Source organism: Girardinichthys multiradiatus, chromosome 19, assembly GCF_021462225.1.
Source record: "Girardinichthys multiradiatus isolate DD_20200921_A chromosome 19, DD_fGirMul_XY1, whole genome shotgun sequence".
NCBI classification, from domain to species: Eukaryota; Metazoa; Chordata; class Actinopteri; order Cyprinodontiformes; family Goodeidae; genus Girardinichthys; species Girardinichthys multiradiatus.
This window is the reverse complement of record NC_061811.1, coordinates 37,336,465-37,358,649: the sequence shown is the minus strand read 5'-3', so window position 1 is coordinate 37,358,649 and position 22,185 is coordinate 37,336,465. Positions and strand designations below refer to the sequence as shown.

Here is a 22,185-nt window from a genome sequence, read left to right as displayed (position 1 = left end):
TGTTTTTTTTTTTTTTTTACAAAATAGTACACGGTAATTCTGAATACAAAATGTACTTAGTGAGAGTTGCAGCCCAATATAGAACATCTGTGTATCTATCAACACCTGAAGCTTAACACCTGTGAGTATGGGTGTGGATGCGCTTTTGTATACAAGGTTTCTCCACAAAAATACGCAATAGGGAGTGTGAGGACCCACAGACCTGCCCCGTGGTCCCCGGGCGGACACTGAGGAGATCCGAGCCACAGACATTTAAAGGCCCCCCAAAGCACAGGAACCCCAGGAGAACCACTGCCGGGACTACCACAACCCCCCCAGAGAAGAGCAGTGGAGAGTCCCAGGGGAACCACCCAGCAGTGACAGTGCAGAAGCCCCAGGAAGCCGCAGTGACGAGCCCACAGGCCCCGCCGGCAGCCGTCCACGCCCGAGCAGATCCAGCCATGGACCCAGAGGCCCAAGAACTAATAAGTTTGTTAAAAGGCATGTGGGGTGACTCCCCAAATGTATGGAGAAGGGTGCTCTGTTCAGATTAAAAGTGAACTTTTCTGCCACCAAGGAAAACACAATGTCTGGCTCAAACCCAACACATCCCATCACCCCAAGAACACCATCCCTAGAGTGAAACAAGGCTATCAGGGAGGAAAAAAATATCGGGCATTAATTGGAGACACAGAGCATAGATTATGCTTATATGCTGACAATATCTTACTGACAATTTGTGAAACTACCAGTCTAATGAGACTTGAATTTGGCTATTACCCCAATTACAAATGCAACTTGCAAAAACCCCAAATACTTATGTTTAATCATAACCTCCCAGAACTCATCCAAAAACAATGCAACATCAATTGGAGTGGTCAAGTAATGAATTATCTTCCAGTACAAATATCTCGGAATTTATCATGATTATATGAATGCAGTTATACTACAATTACTACTGAAATCTAGTTAGATTTAAAATACTAGGAAGTAATTATTAATGCTTAATAGAGCAGACATCATAAAATTTTACATATTACCCCGAATCCTCTTTAATTTCAATTCCTTACCAGTTGTATACCTCCTCAACAGTTTAATGAAAGAAATAGACTGATCTTGACCTTTATATGGAATAAGAAAAGGCTGGGAGTTAAATTTAAGACATTACCACTAACTAAAGAAGAAGGAGGCATAGCTTTACCATCGCGGTAGAATTATAACAAGGCAGCAGCAAACTGCTGTCATTGGTATGTTGATGTGATGCTACCTACAAAGCTAATTGGACAGAAAAAAGTACAAAAATATATAGACACCCCTCTCAGTACTAGGAGACATAAACTTTCAAAATAATTTTTTAAGGGAACTTAATAACTGGATGAAACTACCCCTTAAGATTTGGTATCAGTTAAAAGACCCTTGACTAGACAAAGTGCAATTACCGGTATATTATGGTCCTTAGCCTACATTAAGGCAGGGTTTTTGTGTCTAGATTTAGCACGTTTGAATTGCAGGTACTAACTGGGACTAACTGGTCTGCTGTCACTGTGGCGAGAAGGAGGCATAGATAGAATGACAGATGACAGGGAGAGAGAATCTTCACTACATGTCAACAGATTTGGGTGGTCAAACATAAAATAATAATAGATGACAATAGAGGATTCTATGAAGGATTATCTAAGGTTTGCTTTGAAGCCAATCACAAACAGAAGCCATGACATTCCTCCTATGTCAAAACTCCTTGCAACACTTTTTTCAGAGGTGCGCACATAACGGATTATTTGCCAGACAAGCAGGTACAGCCTGCTGACTGTAATTGCAAATCATGCAAAAGACCCACTGTGCTGTGATGTTGATAATATAATTAATAGGAAAGAAATAAAGACAATATAAGGCACATTTAATTCATCATTTTCAAACTGGATGCTAAAATCACTTCTTAGCAGGTGAAAAATCTACATTTTAAGGTGGCTTTTCCATGTGGTGAGAAAGACGGTGTATGCTTTAACCTTGTCACTAAACAAAACTAAATGCATTATTGACAATAACGTGTCATTGCAGAGCAATTGGAGCTGGATTAGTTGGATTACGTTCCTTGAATGTGAACATATGCCAGGAGAGTGTTTATAGAGTAAAAACGTTTTTTGTGTCACCAAAAAACTATTTAAACAATCAAACACGTTGTATATCATTAAAAAAATAGCAAAACAAGCAAACCAAATTCAGTAAAATCCTTGGAAAATAATAAATTTGTATGTACATAAATGTTAAATGTAATTCTTTACAGGACAGTTATGTGACGTTATGTTTTGAAATTAGCAAAGCTATAATATACAGATTGCCAAATCCTAAAACAAACTATTTTTATGTTGCTAATATTACGTTCAGGCTTAAATATTGTGGCTGTTCATGATAAACTCCAAACTCTTCAAACACATACTGTCAAAAAAAGCACACTGTGAGTCTCTGAAAAGAATTAAAAGATCAAGGGAGGCAAAACTCTAATAAATTAACTGACATATTTGTCGTTTTTGTTGTTAATATTGATTGGCCAATTTCTGGGGTGCAACAGTGAGTTACATGGAGCAACACAGTTAACAAGTTGTGCGCGCTCCTGTAGTGTTGTCAGCCTAGACCAGCTGCCGCATGTGTGCACCTGTGGTGGAGGGCGCGCGTCACTCTGGACACAGCTCTCCCCTGTAGTCTGTAATCCAATATTTTTATTAAAGGCGAATCAGGATGTAGTCTTTGCCTCAATGGATCCATACGGGCCACAAACATAAAGCATCTGTTTGCAGAACAACTTCAAACTCAACCTTCTACATGCACAGAGGCTCCCTGCGCAAATGAACAGATAGGAGAAATAATCTCCTCAGGGCAGAGGCTGCGATGACAAACCAGCTGCTCTGAATAGTAACGACAAAGGTTAACAAACTGTAACCGTCCAGAAAAACAGTAGCAGAATGGAACAGAAGGAAAACAACAGCAACTGGATCATTCATAATGATGATGCAACAACCCGTGTATTCTTCAAGCAACACAGCAGATGATCTGTTTGCTTTTCCTCTTGTTCCACTGGGGGCAGTAGCAGCCAGCTTGTAGCATATGCAATTTCCTCATTAAATAGGGTGGTCTGCACCTATTTTACACCTGCTATGCATTGCACGCACAATCTTTCAAAATTGTGTGTAACACGCCCACTTATTGCATGTGCAATTTTTGATTTGTTGTACAATCAATTTAGCACACCCTATTTGGATGGGCACGGCCAGGTGTGGGAATGAGCGGAGGGGGTCAAATGGGGTGTGGTCAAGAGGACGAGGGAAAGCGGCAGCGAGCTTATTTGACATGTTGAAACATGGGGAGTGAGCAGAGCAACACGGGTAGTTTCACTATGGATTGAGCTTTTGAGGTGGAGGATTTTTCACCCCCCTCATCACCGGAGGTTGAGGGAGGCTTTGTGGAGCCCAGTTGGCCTGAGCCTTATAACTGAGTTCAGCATGAGCTGCTGGCTCAAGACGCTGACTCAGCCATGCACGAAGACGGTGCTGCAAAGGCAGTGGAGGACAGGACGGGTCTAATTTCTCAGTGGTGATGTTAGCACCATCAATGCTAACATGGGCTAACGTTCAAAGCAGTAACAAACTTTCAGAAAGTTTACATTTACATGTAGATTTATATTATATTTATATTATCTCAAGTAAAGCATATGATCGAAGGTATAAAGCATAAAATGCTATGACCACTGCTTGCTATTCCGACTCCTGACTCGCTACAATGACGATTCAGAGTGAGATGGTTTTATATGTGGGGTTGTGGTGTAGACCTCTACAAAGCTGTACTGTTTGAACCAATAGGAAGATTCAACTGCAGTAGCCACCATTCAATTCAAAGAGGGCAGCACTAAGACGGTTTTAGGACATTATTGCAGATTTAAACAAGCTTATATGAAAATGCAAAAATATGCACAGTATCATAAAGATAGCACCATTAAAGCCCTGTTTATAGTTTATCTGCAAAATAAAGTTGATTTGTGGTTTAGTTCCACCTTAAAGATTGGATAGAAACTGTACACTAAACTTATGGAAATATGGACCTTTTCTTTAATTTGGTCAAAATACTAACAGGAAAGTTTACTAAATATGAAAGACAGAACACGTGAAGTGAAATGTTTCATTTTTTCATTCCTCCAAATTCTTTTGCTGAATCTTAGGTTTTTGTTGAAGCAAGATGACTGTATTGTTCCTAATGTCTGTTAATGCTCTTTTTGTTTATGTGAAAGCAATAAAAATAAAAAACATTTAAAAAAAGGCAAGCAAGTTCTGGAGTCCCAAAATCTTAATAATGACTTTGGAATGCTTTCCAGACTCATAGATGTGAGTGATTTTGTTATTATTTAGATTGGCCATGATGTGTTGTTTTTGAAGATCTTTTTTCCCTACATCATGTTGTCACACAGGTTCCTTATGAAGGTGTGGCTGGTGAAAGTAAGCTTTCCAAAAATGTAGTTAATCACAGTTCATATATGATTTACCAAGGGAGGGAAGTACTTTTTCAGATAGGGCTAGGTTGGCTTGGATAGCTTTTGTCCTTTAATAAATGTCATGATTTAAAAACTGCTTTTTGTTTTTACTCAGGCTATTATTGTCAGATTCAAATTCCGTTTGGTTATCTGAAACATGAAAGTGGGACAAAAACCATAAACAGAAGTCATTTGTAATATGAATTCTCACAGCTCTGTAGAACAAAACAGATAAAGTGTCAGAGAAAGGGGCATGTCCGACACATTTGTTTTGTGCAACGTTCTATATTTACTCAAATGTATTCCACATTACTAAGCCCTTTGGTTTTTCTTAGCCTGCTTCATATTTGAAGGCTCTCCTGTGTGGGACATGTTCTGCTGGTCTGGTCCGAAGAAGCTCAGAGAGCAGCTCCTCTATGTGGCCTAATGACAGAACCAGTTGGTGAAAGAGCCTATCATTACTTACCTGGGCTTTTGGTTAGAAGACACTTTACTTTTTAGGTTTTTTTGTGATTGTCAAAATGTGGAAACTACATATAACTATGGAGATGTGTTGCTCTATTTAATGCTAATATGGCTTCTTCTGACCAAAGCTGCACTTTTGATTTTGGCCCTTATTCTGGCAGTTACAGGTTTGTAGCAGGCTGTAATGGTGCTTAAAATGCATCTGAAAACACAGAGAAAGGGGATTGAGTATTTTAACTATTTTCAAAATGTTAAGTTAGTAAATTTCTAAGCTTTTTTACCACGCTCATACACACCTACACTAAAAACACTTGATTATTACTGCCCAAATAGTAATATAAAACATTCAGTTTTTTGCAACACTGGGTTAAAGAAAAATCTAATTAAAATAAACCCTCAGTGAACCCCTTTATTCTTTATAGTCATGTGATAACTCTGCAGAGCAAGCTGTGGACTCACTGCTCCTCCTGTTCATTGCATTCATTCATATTTCATGTGGAGTCAGAGGCTGCCTGGGGTGCCCACTCTGAATGACTGTAACTGCTACTGAAATTTGGGAAAGGGGTTGTCTTGTTCATAGTGAAAGCCTTATGTCTGTGAGCTAACCTATAGTACCCGTTTTATTCATGAAGGCCCAAGTAAGATGCTTGGGTTTATTCAGAATTTTGGACTGGTCTCTGCTTGGTGCATGAGGTAAAAAGCAGCATGGTTGTTTCAAAGAGAGAGAGGTAGAAAGGGGAGACAACAAAGATAGGAAAGGATGGAAAGGAGAGGGATCTTATTAAGGAACAAACCAGCAAATAAAGAGACTATATGAGAGAAAGATATTGGGAGGGAAGCCAGGAGAGCAGTTGGGAGGAACCAATAAAGACCATGGCAGAGAACTGCAAGTGTAGCTAACTAGAATAGCCTCCTTCCTCTGTTCTCAGCCTTAGATACTCTCAGAGAACTGCAAAATGACCTCAGGTTGCTCAGTGGCTTTTTGATGTTGAATCCTGTGCCTTGCAGTTTTAAAGGTACAGCTGACATCTTTTATTGAGGATGCTGTCAAGTGGCCCATATACAGTAAAGCAATTTCTTATGATATGTTCAGTTCTTTCACATTACATTACCAGGGGCTGTTTGGCACCTCTGTTTGGAGCATGATCCTGAAATATACGGGAGCATCATCATGAAGCTGGCTGTTATTCTATTATGTACTCCCCCCCTTTATTTTTTAATATTAGTGTGAGTCTCACTGTGAGAGTAATTGGAGCTCGCTGGGGTTGGATCCTTTGAATTTCTCTGTCATCAGCAGGGAATGAAGACTTCATCATAAAGTGTTGACAGACCCAGTGTTGAGAAGATTATTAACAAAATTACTAAACTGTTTTTTTAAAAGGACTGTGTAGTTGTGGGTGAACTGTATGCTATATTTATTCACCAGAGGAAGTGCCATGCTATGCATGACATTTGTTACGATGATTACCTTCATTTGTGGAAAGGTCATGTGTCTATTATCAGTGGTTCCCCCTGACTGGCTGCTCTGCTCTCTAGCCACTGTGTAAGAGGGTCATGATGGCGGGAGGTTACGCTGTACTCACCTTTAAACTGCTATTAATTCTAGCCTTAAGCCTCTCATTTTTAAAACACATATACGTATGCATTATAGAACCATACACACTCTGGATTAAAATCTTAAGACCATTTAAGAATTTGCAAGAATTTGCTTTTTGCTCTATTGGATCATATGAAGGTTCTAAGTAGAGCTTCACAAAGCTAAAAGAAGAGTTGGAAGCAAGAGACAATACATTTTTTTTTTTTACTGTGTCCTGTCCGGCAGAGTATCGCTCATAATTGTTGTCCGAGTGCCAAGAAATTGCCCAACAGATTTACTTTCACAACCGGAGCATCACAGCTAATGCTTTAAAGCTCTGCTTGATATTTATAAAACAAACTTTATTATAAACTTCTTTGGGAATATTTCAATTGTTACGGACGCGGAGACTGAAATGAAAAGGAAAAAATAAGCTAAAAAAAGAGAGAGATGGGGGAAAAAGGGGAGAAAAGGAGGACAAAGTGGAGGAGAGAAAGAAGGATGAAGAGAATACAAGATTACACCCTGCTTGCTAATACACCTGCAGCTGTTTTTTTTTTGTTTTTTTTTTTCAACAAAATAGTACACAGTAATTCTGAATATAAAATGTACTTAGTGAGAGGTGCAGCCCAATATAGAACATCTGTGTATCTGTCAACACCTGAAGCTTAACATCTGTGAGTATGGGTGTGGATGCGCTTTTGCATAGAAGGTTTCTCCACAAAACTATGCAATAGCGAGTGTGAAGACCCACAGGCCTGCCCCGTGGTCCCCGTGCGGACAATGAGGAGATCCGAGCCACAGACATCTAAAGGCCCCCCAAAGCACAGGAACCCCAGGAGAACCACTGCCGGGACTACCACAACCCCCCCAGAGAAGAGCAGTGGAGAGTCCCAGGGGAACCACCCAGCAGTGACAGTGCAGAAGCCCCAGGGAGTCGCAGTGATGAGCCCACAGGCCCCGCCGGCAGCCGTCCACGCCCGAGCAGATCCAGCCATGGACCCAGAGGCCCAAGACCCCGGGACACACCACACCCCAAGCAGAGGCCCGACAGAGCCCAGGGGGCCAGGCCCCGGCAAGCAGCCACCGGGAGTGAGCCAGCAGACACCAAAGCACCCGGCCCCGGACACCGAGAACCACAAGTACACCAGCGGGCAGAGACTCCAACCACCGGCAGGCGGTGTGGTGGGGAGGAAGAGACATTTTGAGCACTTGCTCCAAGCATTGAAGATGGCTCCAATGTCTGGAACAGCACAGATAAAATTTGTTTTGGGTCTATAACTAGACTTTTTTTGTTGCATTACCCTAAGGATCTTTTAAGAATTGCAAAATGACTGCCTTACTGCGCCCAACCCCAGCAGCGATGGAACATTATAAGAGGCCTTGCTTATGCTGCTCAACAATCCTACCACATTCAAAGACTGTGTGAGCTTTTTTACTTTTGCCTTTAGGACGTCCTGGGATTTTTGCACAGATTTTGGCTTTTAAAAGCCAGGTCTTAAACTTTTGATCAGCTGACTAATGTATGTTTCAGTTTAATGTAGTTGTCAATAAATTGTCTGCTAAAAATTTTTTGCCTCTTGCTCCCATTTCGTCTTTTAGCATAATGAAGCTCTACTAAGAACCTTCTTAAGATCCAACGGTGCAACATGCAAATTCATGGAATTTTTTTAAGTGGTCTTAAGATTTTGATCAGGAGTGTGTGTAATAAATGCGTTAGCTGATGTTAGTAAGGTTCTTCCAGTTGTTGATACTTTGTCCCGGTCCAAGAAAGACCGAATTCATAGGGGTTCTGTTGAGGAGATTGTGTTTTACTACACCTTAAACTGGATTCCATTTCCTAGTGTTGCCCCTCTCTTTTCATCTACACCACAAGAAATTATGCTTAATGTATTTGACTGTGAAATTATACTCTCATTCAAGAAGCTGATACTTCATTAGTTGTTGCTGATTATCTTTTATGCAAACAAACACAGCGTGAATATGCCCTCATATTAGGGGTGTAATGGTACCACTATCTCATGACACAGTGTTAGGTATTATTTAATCAACTCAGAGGTAAGAACGATACAGTCAGAGTTACTTGCAGCAAGGGTAGCCCACTTTGCAGTGAAACTACAAAGTTTTGACACCCTATCTCTTTATTTATATACACAGTTCAACAGACAGTTCAGACAGGGTGTATGTGTGTGAGACGGAAAGGAGGCTGGTTCACACAGAGATAACAATGATCTCACACACACAGGGAGGAAGGCATAGTGCAGGTGCCTTGCAACCCAAGGTTTTTACATGAGTGATAACAAGTTTTTGCACCCATCCAACAGTCCCTCCTTTTATCACAAGTAAAAACATTTAATATAAAAACGAGTAAGAAAAATACTTTGTATGAGCGAAAACCCACGGACGGTAAACAGATTATATTTTGTGGGAAATACTCATACGGCCCCGCCGCCCTCCGCGACCATTAAAAGTTAAATGTTGATTAATACTTGAAATCATAAAAATAAAAGAATAATACTTGAAATCATAAAAATAAAAGAATAATACTTGAAATCATAAAAATAAAAGAATAAGAATAATACTTGAAATCATAAAAATAAAAGAATAAGAATAATACTTGAAATCATAAAAATAAAAGAATAATACTTAATTAATGAAAACAGTGCAACATAATAAAGGAATTTCAAAATCTGCCCTGTTTATGTCATCATTGTACTTTTTCTCATTTCACTTAAGCAACAACTTCTTTCGATTTTCTGCTGTAAGGTCATTTTATGAAATACAATGTATGAGTACACTCAGGCTTTTGATGTGATTTATTTACAACATGTCATCATAATCGTCCCCTTCATTTTCGTGCATTTCTACCTGGTTCAGTGTTGCATATGCCACCGTGACTGACTGAGTTACTATTCTTTGTACCATGCATTTGCAACATGGGATAATACATATTGACAGGAGACACAGAAGGCCCATGCATGCTATTACTGCAACTAAGAGAACCTTAAACAGATGTATCCATCCCCCTGTGAGCATCCAATCTAACCAAGAAGAGTTAGGATCTGGGTGGTCATGTGCCATGACATTTTGCAGATTCCGTAGGTTGTTTAATGCTCCCGTTATGTTTGCAGAGTGTATATTATCTGGGATATATGTGCAACAGGTGTTATTCAATAGAACACAAACGCCCCCCGTTGATGCTGTTAGAATATCCAAAGCCATGCGGTTTTGAATTATCATGGCTCGCATAGCGCTTATTTCTGTGTTTTGACCCTCTTCTACTATTATGGAGTTATTTAGAAACAATCCAAATCGATAACTTAAAGTTTCCACGCGCAGCATTAATTTGCCCACACCTAACCAGGGTAAGAGAGATAATAATGTTTTATCATCTTTAGACCAAAGTTTAAATTCATCTGGGACATTTGTTCCCCAAATGGGGTCATGTGGTTTAACATCTATTTCCCTTTTTGACCTCCTATGTGGTATAACTATAGTCTGCTTACTAAGTACCACAGTGTGATCTGATGTGAAAACTGGGGCACATACACCATACCAACTGGGCGGAAGTACATAATAAGCGTTATTACCACATAACCATGCCACCCCTTCTATCCAGTATGTGCCGTTTCCGGGATTATTCCTGTAAGTGTAGAAGTAGTTACATTTCGTAGTATTCCCTACAAAATGAGTATGATTCCCTATAATATTTTGTCTTATGCAGTGTCGATGGTTTCCGGGGTCTGTTACATATGCTTTGAATGGTTCTGATATCCCTGTAATGTTGAGAGGTTGCCATTGTTTTCTGTCGCAAGTGCAGTTTTCTGGGTCACAGCTATAATTTAATCTCTGGTCACTGCGCAGTGTATAATTCACAACGATCTGATTTTTATCTGTCCACATTCCAGAAGTGTTAAATATGAAAGATTGGTTTGGCAAAAGAAAGAACTGTTTATCTGTGTATCCTATCAGGCCCATTGATATGGCGCAACTTGTCTCGGTGAGGTTCATAGCTTTGACATATATAGTGGGGCCTTGGGAATGCACGGGCATTATGGAACACACATAACAATCAGTTTTATTTTGAGTTTTAGCTGTGTCATACACATAACGATACCAGTAATTTTGCAGAAATGGGTGTGTGTCATGTCCTTCCGTCAGTGGTCTGAGATGGGTCCCGTCTGATGTCCATCTCTTCTGGTTCGGTATCCCCTCCTGTGGATCCTGCTTTAGATAGAGAAAGAGTCCTGCTACCAGAATTAAGCTCAGGCTTATCAGTCCTGTCCACATGTTACAGAGAGCCATTTTATAATTGGGCGCAGATCAGCTGTTTTCTTCACCGGTTTGAGACGCTGGGCCATATGGGTCCTCCAACCCCTTTGAATCCGGACTTCCTTCTGCTTACCCCGTCGGTTGATCTGGCTCCTGTAACGGCAAAACTGGCTTACAGTGGCTTTTATGGATCCAGGAAGGCCTCTCTGCTATTTTCAGAGCTGTGGGCGTTGTCAGGAGCACTTGAAACGGCCCTTTCCAGCAGGGGGTGCTCCAATCCTTCCTGTGGAGTGTCTTAATCAGGACCAGGTCTCCAGGCCTCAGGTCGTTCTGTGGGATAGGAGCAGAGGTTATCGGCAGACCACTGGACATTTGTGCTTCTTTTGTCTGCAACATTTGTTCATCCACTCAGCTAATGAAGTTTCCTGTTGTGCTTTCTCTATTTCATTCATATCAGAAGGCAGAGGAAACGGTCTGCCATGTACTATTTCAAATGGAGTGAGCCCAGATTGATTTGGAGTTATTCTCATCCATAGTTTGACCAGAGACAGACAGTCTGGCCACGGCCTGTCTCCTCAACTGTTTTTCTCAGTCTGTTTTTTATTGTCCCATTTGTTCGTTCAACCAGCCCAGCAGATTGTGGGTGGTAAGAACAATGATTTTTTAACTGAAACCCTAATGCTTTAGAGCACAATTCTATTACATTATTTACAAAATGAGTCCCATTATCTGATCTTATGATTTTTGGGATACCATATGTAGGGAAGAAATGTGTCACTAAACTTTTTGCCACCGTGAGCGCATCACAGTGTTTCGCAGGATACATCTCAACCCACTTTGAAAATGCATCTATAACCACTAAACAATATTTCTTTCCCCCTGACCATGATAATTCTATGAAATCCATGTGTATCGTGTGAAAGGGATGAATTGCTGCTGGGAACTGGCCTCTTTTGGGTCTCATGTTCCCCTGTGGATTATGTTTGCAGCAGATAATACATGATCTACAAAAATTCTTTGCATTGTCAGAAAAATTTAAAGCATAGAATTGATGTTTCACCAGATGTGACATATTTCTCTGTGACACGTGGCATTTACCATGAGTCACCACCGCCGCCGTTTTATATAGATTTTTTGGTAAAACGGGTTTGTTTTCTATGTGGTATATATCATCTTTTTTCTCAGCCCCTCTTTTCAGCCAGGCCTTTATTTCAGTACTGGGTGCTGTCTGTTGCGCATCTTTCAGTACTGACATGTCTATAAATAGCAGGTCAGTCATTTTTAGTGTTAGGGGTTCTGTTGCAGCTTTCTTTGCAGTTATGTCAGCAAAAGTATTCCCCTTTGTTTCTGTGCTAGAATCTGTTTGGTGAGCCTTACATTTACAGAGTGCTATTTTACCAGGTAGCTGTATTGCTGATAATAATCTTTTCAAAAGATTAAAATGTGTTAACTCTGTTCCTGATGATGTTTTAAAACCTCTATTCTGCCAGATTTTAGCATGGTGGTGTACTGATCCAAAAACGTATTGGCTGTCTGTGTATATAGTAAGTATCTGTCCCTCATGTAGTTCACATGCTCTCACTACAGCATACAACTCTGCAGTCTGGGCTGAGCATGTTTTGGGCAAGGATTTAGCTTCTATTATGCTGTCAATGGTTGTCACTGCGTAACCAACTCTATTTTTCCCATATTCATCTTTTGATGCTGACCCATCTACAAACACAGTTTGTGAGTTAGGCAGTGGCGTTTGGGAAATGTCCTGTCTGGGTTTGGTGTCCTCTTCTACTTTTGCTTTACATGAATGTGGCTGTCCGTCCTCTGCCGTAGGTATTAAGGTACTTGGGTTTAACGGGCCACATCTTTGCAAGGTAATATTTGGTTGTGAGAGTAGTAGAGAAGTTAATGCAATATGTCTTGCATGTGTCAAAAAAGGAAGTGAGGTCTGTAGTAAAACAAGTGAAACAGAATGGGGAACTTTTAACGTCAGCGGGTGGCATAGAACTATTTCAGCTGTTTGCTTCACTGCTTCAGCGGCAGCAGAGCATGCTTGCAAACACGCAGGAAAACCCCCGGCCACCGCGTCAAGTTTCTTTGAGTAAAAGGCTAGGGGTCTATCTTTAGACCCAAAGGGTTGTGTCAGTACAGCTTTCATATAGCCCTGACATGAGTCCACGCACAGCGTGAATGGTTGGCTGTAGTCTGGTAAGGCTAATGTAACTGTGGTTTGCAGTAAGTTCTTTAAGTTAATAAATGCTTTTTCCCCCTCTTCTGTCCAAATAATTTTGTCCCTTAATGTCATGTTTGTTCCATAAATCATAGATTGTAATGGTTGCACTATGGCTGCATAGTCGGGCAGCCACTCTCTGCAGAAATTACAAAGTCCTAAAAAGGACATCATTTGCTGCTTTGTTATTGGTTTTGGGGCTTCCTGTATGGCTGTTTTTCTGCTATTCAGCAGGGAGCGTCCATTCTGTGACAGTGTGTGCCCTAAATAAACCACTTCATTTTTACAAAACTGCAGCTTATCTCTTGACGCCTTGTGGCCTGTTTGGTGTAGGTGCTTTAACACAGTAATTGTGGCCTCTTCACAGTGTTTTTCTGTGTCTGATGCTACTAAAATGTCATCCACATATAGCAGAACTTGACTGTGTTCTGGTATTATGCAGGTGCTCATTGAGTACCTTAATGCTTGTGTATATACATGTGGGCTTTCACTGAAACCTTGTGGAAGCCTAGTATAGGTGTATTTCTTTCCTTTAAACTGAAAACCAAACAAATGCTGTGATTCTTCATGCAGTGGTACTGTGAAGAAAGCATTACTAAGATCTATTACTGAGAAATACTTTTTATCTGGGGTCAGTGAATGCAGCAATGTGTGTGGATTTGAAACATCTGGAGCTGCATGCTGTACAATATCATTTATTTGTCGGAGATCTTGAACCATTCTCCACTTTCCTGTGCTGGCTTTCTGCACTGGAAAAATAGGTGTGTTACACGTAGCTTCAGGGGCTTCTCTTAATATTCCTGATTTTAACATGTCCTGTATTACTGGCTTAATACCTTCCTCGGCTTCTGGCTTTAAGGGGTATTGACGGACTAATGGCCTTTTTTCAGATATTAGTTTAACCTTGTATGGGGGGAACCCCTTTATTAATCCTACATCAGTTGATGATTGGGACCACAGTTCAGGTGGGACAGCTTTCAAGGCAGAGTGTTTTAGATTTTGTTTTTCTTCAGCCAGACACTGTAGCTTTCAGTCAGCTTCATCCATATGTGTCTTTGGATGTACTCTGATCACCCACCCTAGAGTGAGTCTCCAGATCCCTGTATTATGATCTATTTTCCAGTCAGAGTCTGTTGATGCCTCATATCTCCCTCTCTCAGCTCTTTGTAGAAAATGTTCTGAATTCTTCCATTGACCCCCTACAGGTTTAGTCAGTGATAGATGAGGGGTGTGGTCTTTAAACAGTTGTAGTTGTTTTTCCGACAGTAGGACTGAGGCAGAGGATTTCCCTGTTTTGGGGTCAACATACAGATGCTGTATGGTAATGGTTTGATTATTCTCTCTATGAAAAACAGTGTCATATTGATAATCTGGCCCTGCAGTGTTTTTGTATCTCATAGTCACATGGAGTTCAGTATCTGGCATATACTGAGTTTGTTGAAAAATTTGTTTTTCTCTTGTTTTTCTTAGCAGCTCTCTAGCTGTTGGGGACGGTCCTAGATCTAGAGACCAGTAATAGTGTGGTTGTGAGGACCCGTGTACAACTAGGGCTCCCTCCTCAACAATAGCTTTCATGCCTGTTTCTGTAGACACGATGTTTATGTGTAACTTCTGCATAATGTCTCTCCCTAGCAGATTTACTGGACATTTCTGACTAATTAGAACGGGAGCCTGGCATGTGGATCCTGTTTCAGGCTCTTTTATGATCACCGGTGTGCTTAGATAATGGACCTCTGATGTACCGGCTGCAGATCTAACATGTACTGCAGTGTTAGAATATTTTACTCCAGGTGGGGGTTCAGTTAATACTGTCCTACATGCCCCCGTGTCACACAAGCAGTTGTACACTTTTTCATTTATTATTATGTTCTTGTAGGGTAGATCTTGTGATTTGCTTAACGCTATCAGTTCTAAGGCTGCTTGTATGTCAACTTCCTCCATATCAGAGTTATCTTCTTCCCCTGCAGAGGGCTGAGGCGGTAATTGTCAATTTTGGTTGGAGTTGGGGTTGTATACCGGTTTCTCCTGACAATCTCTTGCAAAATGTCCTTGCTTGTTGCAAAGCCAACAGTTCTCATCTCTTGCTCTGGAGCTTTGTAAGTTTACTTTGCATCCTCTGGCGTAATGCCCTGTTTTGCCACACCTCCGACACACAATGCTTTGTGTGTTTCTGAAATCTCCCCCTCCTCTGCTCCCCCCGCCTCTAAATCTTCCCCTCCCCCTTGACGAGTGTGCTGACACTTGTTGCAATGTTATTAAACCATCTTGCATTGTGAATGTGTCTGTTTTCCTGTGTTGTTGCGTTTTGTGTGCATGGTCTGCATATTCCAACGCCTGGGTGACAGTGCCTGTATTCTGGTGTACCCAATGTTTATCTATGTAGCGTCTGAGCTCAGGTTTTAATCCTTGCAAAAACGCTCTCTTCAGCTGCTGTTGATATGCCCCGCCTTCTACCTCATTGTATGGTATAGCAGAGTTTGCTCTGAAAACACGTCTCATTCTATCCAAAAAATCTTGTGGGTCTTCCTCATCTTTCTGTTTACATTGTGAGATTTTGCCGTAATCTGCTGTCTGTGTGTATTCTGTTCTGATTCGGTCATAAAGGATGCGTAAGGCATCTCTTAAATCCGCTGAATTGTGCGCCATTGAATTTCCCTGGGCATTATTTCCAGTGAAATCTCCGGCTACTCTACACCAGCGATGGCCAAAGAGCTGAGAAAGACACTGGTGCATTTCTCTGCCATTAAGATGGAAACTTCCTCTGAGTTCTGTGATAGCTGCTAAAAATTCCGGTACACCTTCCTGTATGTTTGGGATACCTTTTAAAGCGGCAGTTCTGTCTTCCTGCGTCCATGGCCTATATACTAGAATGGTTGGCGGCTGTGGATTATCAGCGTTACCTATGTTTGGATTGGCCACTTCTACAAGAGGAAATGTGTCTTCCTCTATAATTTTTTTATTTTTTCCAGATGGATGAAATTTCTGTTCATGAGCCTTTAAGGCTTCATTTGGGTATAAGCCGGGGTCAGTAGTGGGTTTTTTTTTACTCCTAGTTTGTACGCCTGTGCTCCCCCAGAAATTAGGAGACCAGGAGCTCTGTTCTTCTGTTTTAAAAGGGTTACTTGATTTATCTGGCTTTTGGTCGGGGGTTTGAGGAGGTGCTGCTGCTGCGCCTTCTTCCTCCTCCTCACGCTGTATCACTGCCTGTGTAGCAGGCGGCTGCGCTCCTGGAGGCTGCCGCCTTTGCTGTCTGAAAACAGCTGTAGTCTCCTCCTCTTGCCGCACCATAACTGCGGCTGTTAACTTTTCTTTTCGCTTCTCCCCCTTTTCCTGCCTCTGTATGTCTCTCAGCTTGCTCTGTTCCAACCATTTTTCTGACAGTTTATATTCAACCTTCCTTTGTCCTGTCTTTTGTCTCTTTTTAGTTTTCATTATTTCTAATTTTAGATCCCCTTGTAATTTTAAAACAGCCTTTGTTTCTAATTTGCCCAAAAACCCATGTTTTTTATTCCACCTATGGCAGATCATGCCTGCTCCTTCCACATAATTCTCCATAAATTTTACATCTCCCTCCAAATTATTTTTCTGTTTACTTTGTTGTTTCCCCATTATGTTTTATGTTAGTTTAATTATAGTATAAATGTCCCAGATAAAAGGTCACTGGCATGAGACTTATGGAGAGGACATTAACACGCCCTTCTACTGCGACTAATTCGCAGCGGTGTTAATTTTCTGGAATGAAATCCGACCTGAATCTCCAAAGTCACCAGTACGTAGTTTTAATCTGGGCAAAAGAAAACACAGGACTAGCAGAATCCTGCTATGATTCTATTAAAAATGCTTAGTCCTCCATACACACACAACACAGTCACACAGTTAGTTTCAGGTACCTTGTAATTTTTCTAAGTTAACTTGGTGTTATTTTATGAGCTCAATTTACTCCGTTCTTTTTACTTTTATAGCGCTTATTCTATTCCCACGCAGGGGAATAACCCTTAGTCGTTTTATTTGGCCCCCTTCTTGGCGGGGCCCTACCTTAATTTGTCACTATTCCTTTCACGGTGGAATAAAACCATCCCAATGCAGCGTCCTTACCGGCGACGCACTACCAACGACTTTTAAGTACTTTTCTTCTTTTATTTATATAGCGCTTACTCTGTTCCCTCTCAGGAGAATAATCCTCAGTCGTTTTCTTTAATCCCCTTCACGGCGGGATTGTACCAAATTTGTCACTATCCCTTTCACGGTGGAATAAAACCATTCGAATGCAGCGTCCTTACCGGCGACGCACTACCAACGACTGTTAAGTACTTTTCCTATGAACTGTATTTTAAAACTGTCTCACCTCGGAGTTGACTTCTTGGTGACTCTCTGGACCCTGTGAGAGTCACCCCGCGCAGAGGAAGGCAATAACCCACTGGCCAGGTGTGAATTCACACACACCGGGACTTTCAGCCACTCCGGCTAAAGGAGGCTGTGCAGCGGTGCTTCGCTCGACGTCAGGCTTCCCCCACAGATCCCAGAGTCACTGTTAAAGCAAAGAGAAATAAGGTTATTGAATTAATCCGGCTACGAAGGACCAATAAATGTTAGGTATTATTTAGTCAACTCAGAGGTAAGAACGATACAGTCAGAGTTACTTGCAGCAAGGGTAGCCCACTTTGCAGTGAAACTACAAAGTTTTGACACCCTATCTCTTTATTTATATACACAGTTCAACAGACAGTTCAGACAGGGTGTATGTGTGTGAGACGGAAAGGAGGCTGGTTCACACAGAGATAACAATGATCTCACACACACAGGGAGGAAGGCATAGTGCAGGTGCCTTGCAACCCAAGGTTTTTACATGAGTGATAACAAGTTTTTGCACCCATCCAACACACAGGATAGTCAATGTCATAGACTGTGTTTTAAAGAGTCTTGGTGTAGAATAATCTTGTTCGGGTATGATTTGTCCATAAATGCAGTTTCCATGCTTGTCTTGATTCTAATTGGTTTTGTATGTTCATAAATAAAATAAAAGCTTTTGGAATCTCAACCTGTGCTTTATAGAATTGTTTTTTAGTGTACAATTGTCTAGTCCAAACTTTACCAAGTCCAAGTATTCTAAATTTTAAAGCTGGGATGCTCCTGTGAATTCCTCATTTACTAAGACAACTGGAGGCTAAGGGCATCTTTATTAGTTGACTCAGTAAGCAAAACATGCCAACTCAAGAACTACTTCCTCTTACAACAAAATAAAAGTCTTAAACATAAATAATGCTTAAATTCATATTCAGGTCTTATTATGATAGCTTAGGCTTACCTGACTGGACAAAGTCACACGATGACAGCATGATGATATCGCTTCACAAGACACACTTTACTTGGATGAGACATGTGGCGTTTTACTTTGGTGAGAACGTCTTTCTCTCTTTCCTACAGCCTGAATAAACTGAAGATATGACCTGACAGGGCTTGCGAAATACAGCTGCTGTGTGCTTCCTCATTTCTAAACATCTGTCCAAGTCTGAACAAAGCTAACAGAAAGTCATCTTCTCTGTAACAGCAGTTGTGTTTATTCTTTATTTCGTAAATTGTATACTTTATTTAAGTTAAAACAAGTAAGCTAATATGTTGTACATCATTTGTATATTTCATCAGTTCTACGGTGTACCTGTGTACCTGTGGTGTAAGATGCTAAGAAGAATAAAGATTCAAGACCACAGTAAACATCAGTCAAGGGAACTCTCTTGTCCCTCTTGTTTGTGAACAAGCCGGCACAGTAGAACACTACGCTGCCCCGGAAAATGCACGAGACAGTAGGGACCGAAGCTACTAGCAAGAGATGCTACACATGTGCAAAGGGAAGTATCATGTGTTTGGACAAATGCATCAAGTACATAAAGAAACTAGTTAACAAGTGGAAGAAAGATAAGCAAGCACTTAAGTTTGTGTTTTGAAGGGCGCAGAAGTATTTGTAAATTGCTATTAATCTTCAGTTGCACTCAAGATCCAATGTGGTAATTCCATTAAAAGAAACAGTAACTTATATCAAAGGATAAGAAGATTGAATAAGTCAACGTAAAAAAAAAATTTAAAAAAAAAGAAAAAAAGAAAAGAAAAAACCAAGAGTGATGACAAAGCGCCATGGCCGATGAAAATAGGAGTACAGTACAGCACAATGAAAGTAGTGCAGAGCTTAATGTACAAGATGAGGAAAAGAAGGTGCAGGATACAGAAGAGCAGGCAAATGGAGAAGAAAATCCACAGTCCTCAGTATCTACTGATAGCACACAATTACGCAGAAGCCAGCGCATGCGTACACTCACTGAAAAAGGGAAATCTTTACAAGATGCAAAGTTAAATGATTTGACCAAAGATTTTCAACGAATTTACAAGAAGTGGAAATACCACATAAACTCTTTTAAAAGAATGGTGAAGAATAAGGATATTGATTTAATACCAGAAGCTATGAGTGCTATTGACACTATTGTGACAGACATCTGCAGCATTTATGATCAGATCAGAAAGATTGAAAGTCCTGATATGGAAATAAGGAGAAGATGTGATGTGTGCTGGGCTGTCAGTGAAGCCGCCAGAGCAAAAGCTCAATGTCTTCTGGAAGAAAATGGTGATCCAGATAGTATTCCCTGGCCGGACTCCGAGTCAGTGTATGAAAGCAGTTCAGCCAGCATTAGCTCTAGGATCACACATACAGGTCCTTCTCAAAAAATTAGCATATTGTGATAAAGTTCATTATTTTCTATAATGTAATGATGAAAATTTAACATTCACATATTTTAGATTCATTGCACACTAACTGAAATATTTCAGGTCTTTTATTGTCTTAATATGGATGATTTTGGCATAAAGCTCATGAAAACCCAAAATTCCTATCTCACAAAATTAGCATATTTCATCCGACCAATAAAAGAAAAGTGTTTTTAATACAAAAAAACGTCAACCTTCAAATAATTATGTACAGTTATGCACTCAATACTTGGTCGGGAATCCTTTTGCAGAAATGACTGCTTCAATGCGGCGTGGCATGGAGGCAATCAGCCTGTGGCACTGCTGAGGTCTTATGGAGGCCCAGGATGCTTCGATAGCGGCCTTTAGCTCATCCAGAGTGTTGGGTCTTGAGTCTCTCAACGTTCTCTTTACAATATCCCACAGATTCTCTATGGGGTTCAGGTCAGGAGAGTTGGCAGGCCAATTGAGCACAGTGATACCATGGTCAGTAAACCATTTACCAGTGGTTTTGGCACTGTGAGCAGGTGCCAGGTCGTGCTGAAAAATGAAATCTTCATCTCCATAAAGCTTTTCAGCAGATGGAAGCATGAAGTGCTCCAAAATCTCCTGATAGCTAGCTGCATTGACCCTGCCCTTGATAAAACACAGTGGACCAACACCAGCAGCTGACACAGCACCCCAGACCATCACTGACTGTGGGTACTTGACACTGGACTTCTGGCATTTTGGCATTTCCTTCTCCCCAGTCTTCCTCCAGACTCTGGCACCTTGATTTCCGAATGACATGCAGAATTTGCTTTCATCCGAAAAAAGTACTTTGGACCACTGAGCAACAGTCCAGTGCTGCTTCTCTGTAGCCCAGGACTGGGGAATGCGGCACCTGTAGCCCATTTCCTGCACACGCCTGTGCACGGTGGCTCTGGATGTTTCTACTCCAGACTCAGTCCACTGCTTCCGCAGGTCCCCCAAGGTCTGGAATCGGCCCTTCTCCACAATCTTCCTCAGGGTCCGGTCACCTCTTCTCATTGTGCAGCGTTTTCTGCCACACTTTTTCCTTCCCACAGACTTCCCACTGAGGTGCCTTGATACAGCACTCTGGGAACAGCCTATTCGTTCAGAAATGTCTTTCTGTGTCTTACCCTCTTGCTTGAGGGTGTCAATAGTGGCCTTCTGGACAGCAGTCAGGTCGGCAGTCTTACCCATGATTGGGGTTTTGAGTGATGAACCAGGCTGGGAGTTTTAAAGGCCTCAGGAATCTTTTGCAGGTGTTTAGAGTTAACTCGTTGATTCAGATGATGAGGTTCATAGCTCGTTTAGAGACCCTTTTAATTATATGCTAATTTTGTGAGATAGGAATTTTGGGTTTTCATGAGCTGTATGCCAAAATCATCCGTATTAAGACAATGAAAGACCTGAAATATTTCAGTTAGTGTGCAATGAATCTAAAATATATGAATGTTAAATTTTCATCATGACATTATGGAAAATAATGAACTTTATCACAATATGCTAATTTTTTGAGAAGGACCTGTAAGTCAAAGTCTATGTCTGGGATGTCTAAGCAGTCATCTCTAGTCACGCTACAACAAAGGCAAGAAGCAGCAGCTGAGGTAGCAGCTACTGAAGAGGTAATTAAAATAATGAAAACACAACATCAGCGCGAGCAAGAAATCCAGGAACTTGAAGTTAAGGACGCAGAGAAAAGAGCTCAATTTCTAACAGAAAGCACTACGATAAAGATAAAGTTAGAAGAGAAGAAAAGGGAAGTAGAACTATTGAAAGAGCTGCAAAGGCACAATGCGGCACAAGCAAGATTAAATGTGTATGCTGAAAGCCTACACCAAGAGCACGAAGAAGGACCTTCTGTTGTTCATTTACAACTAAAACAAGATAGTTGTCTCCCACAACCAAGCTTTCCAAATGCGCACTCTAAACCATTCATCCCCTCTCAAGTTAAAGCTCCTACAAGCCAGCAAGCTGCACAGCCAACAGAAACTCCAACTGCAAACGAATCTGTTTCCATTGATCTTGTAAAAGCTCTTGCTGAAGCAATCACAGCCAATACAATCCCTATTCCAGAGCCAGCAGTCTTCACAGGTGACCCGCTGCAGTTTAATGATTGGAAGTTGTCTTTTCAAACATTAGTTGATCGCAAAAATCTGCCAGTCCAAGAAAAGCTTTTCTTCTTGAGAAAGTATGTGGGAGGTTCAGCTAAGAAAGCAATGAAGGGCACTTTCTAGCTGGAACAGACAGCCTATTGTGCTGCCTGGGAAATGCTAGATGATAGATTTTGAGATCCCTTCATCATAGGCAAATCTTATCGTGACAAGATTCAATCATGGCCTAAAATCACCTCTAAGGACAGCAAAGATGTACGTGAGTTTGCTGATTTTCTAAGCAGCGTTGAATCAGCCA

At 41.1% G+C, this 22,185-nt stretch overlaps 1 protein-coding gene across 1 annotated transcript in view; it reads left to right on the top strand.

Annotated features, from left to right (window-relative positions):
- Positions 1 to 22,185, top strand: part of LOC124885089 (potassium voltage-gated channel subfamily H member 5-like) — a 375,126-nt gene that overhangs the window by 99,160 nt on the left and 253,781 nt on the right. The window lies entirely within an intron of this gene.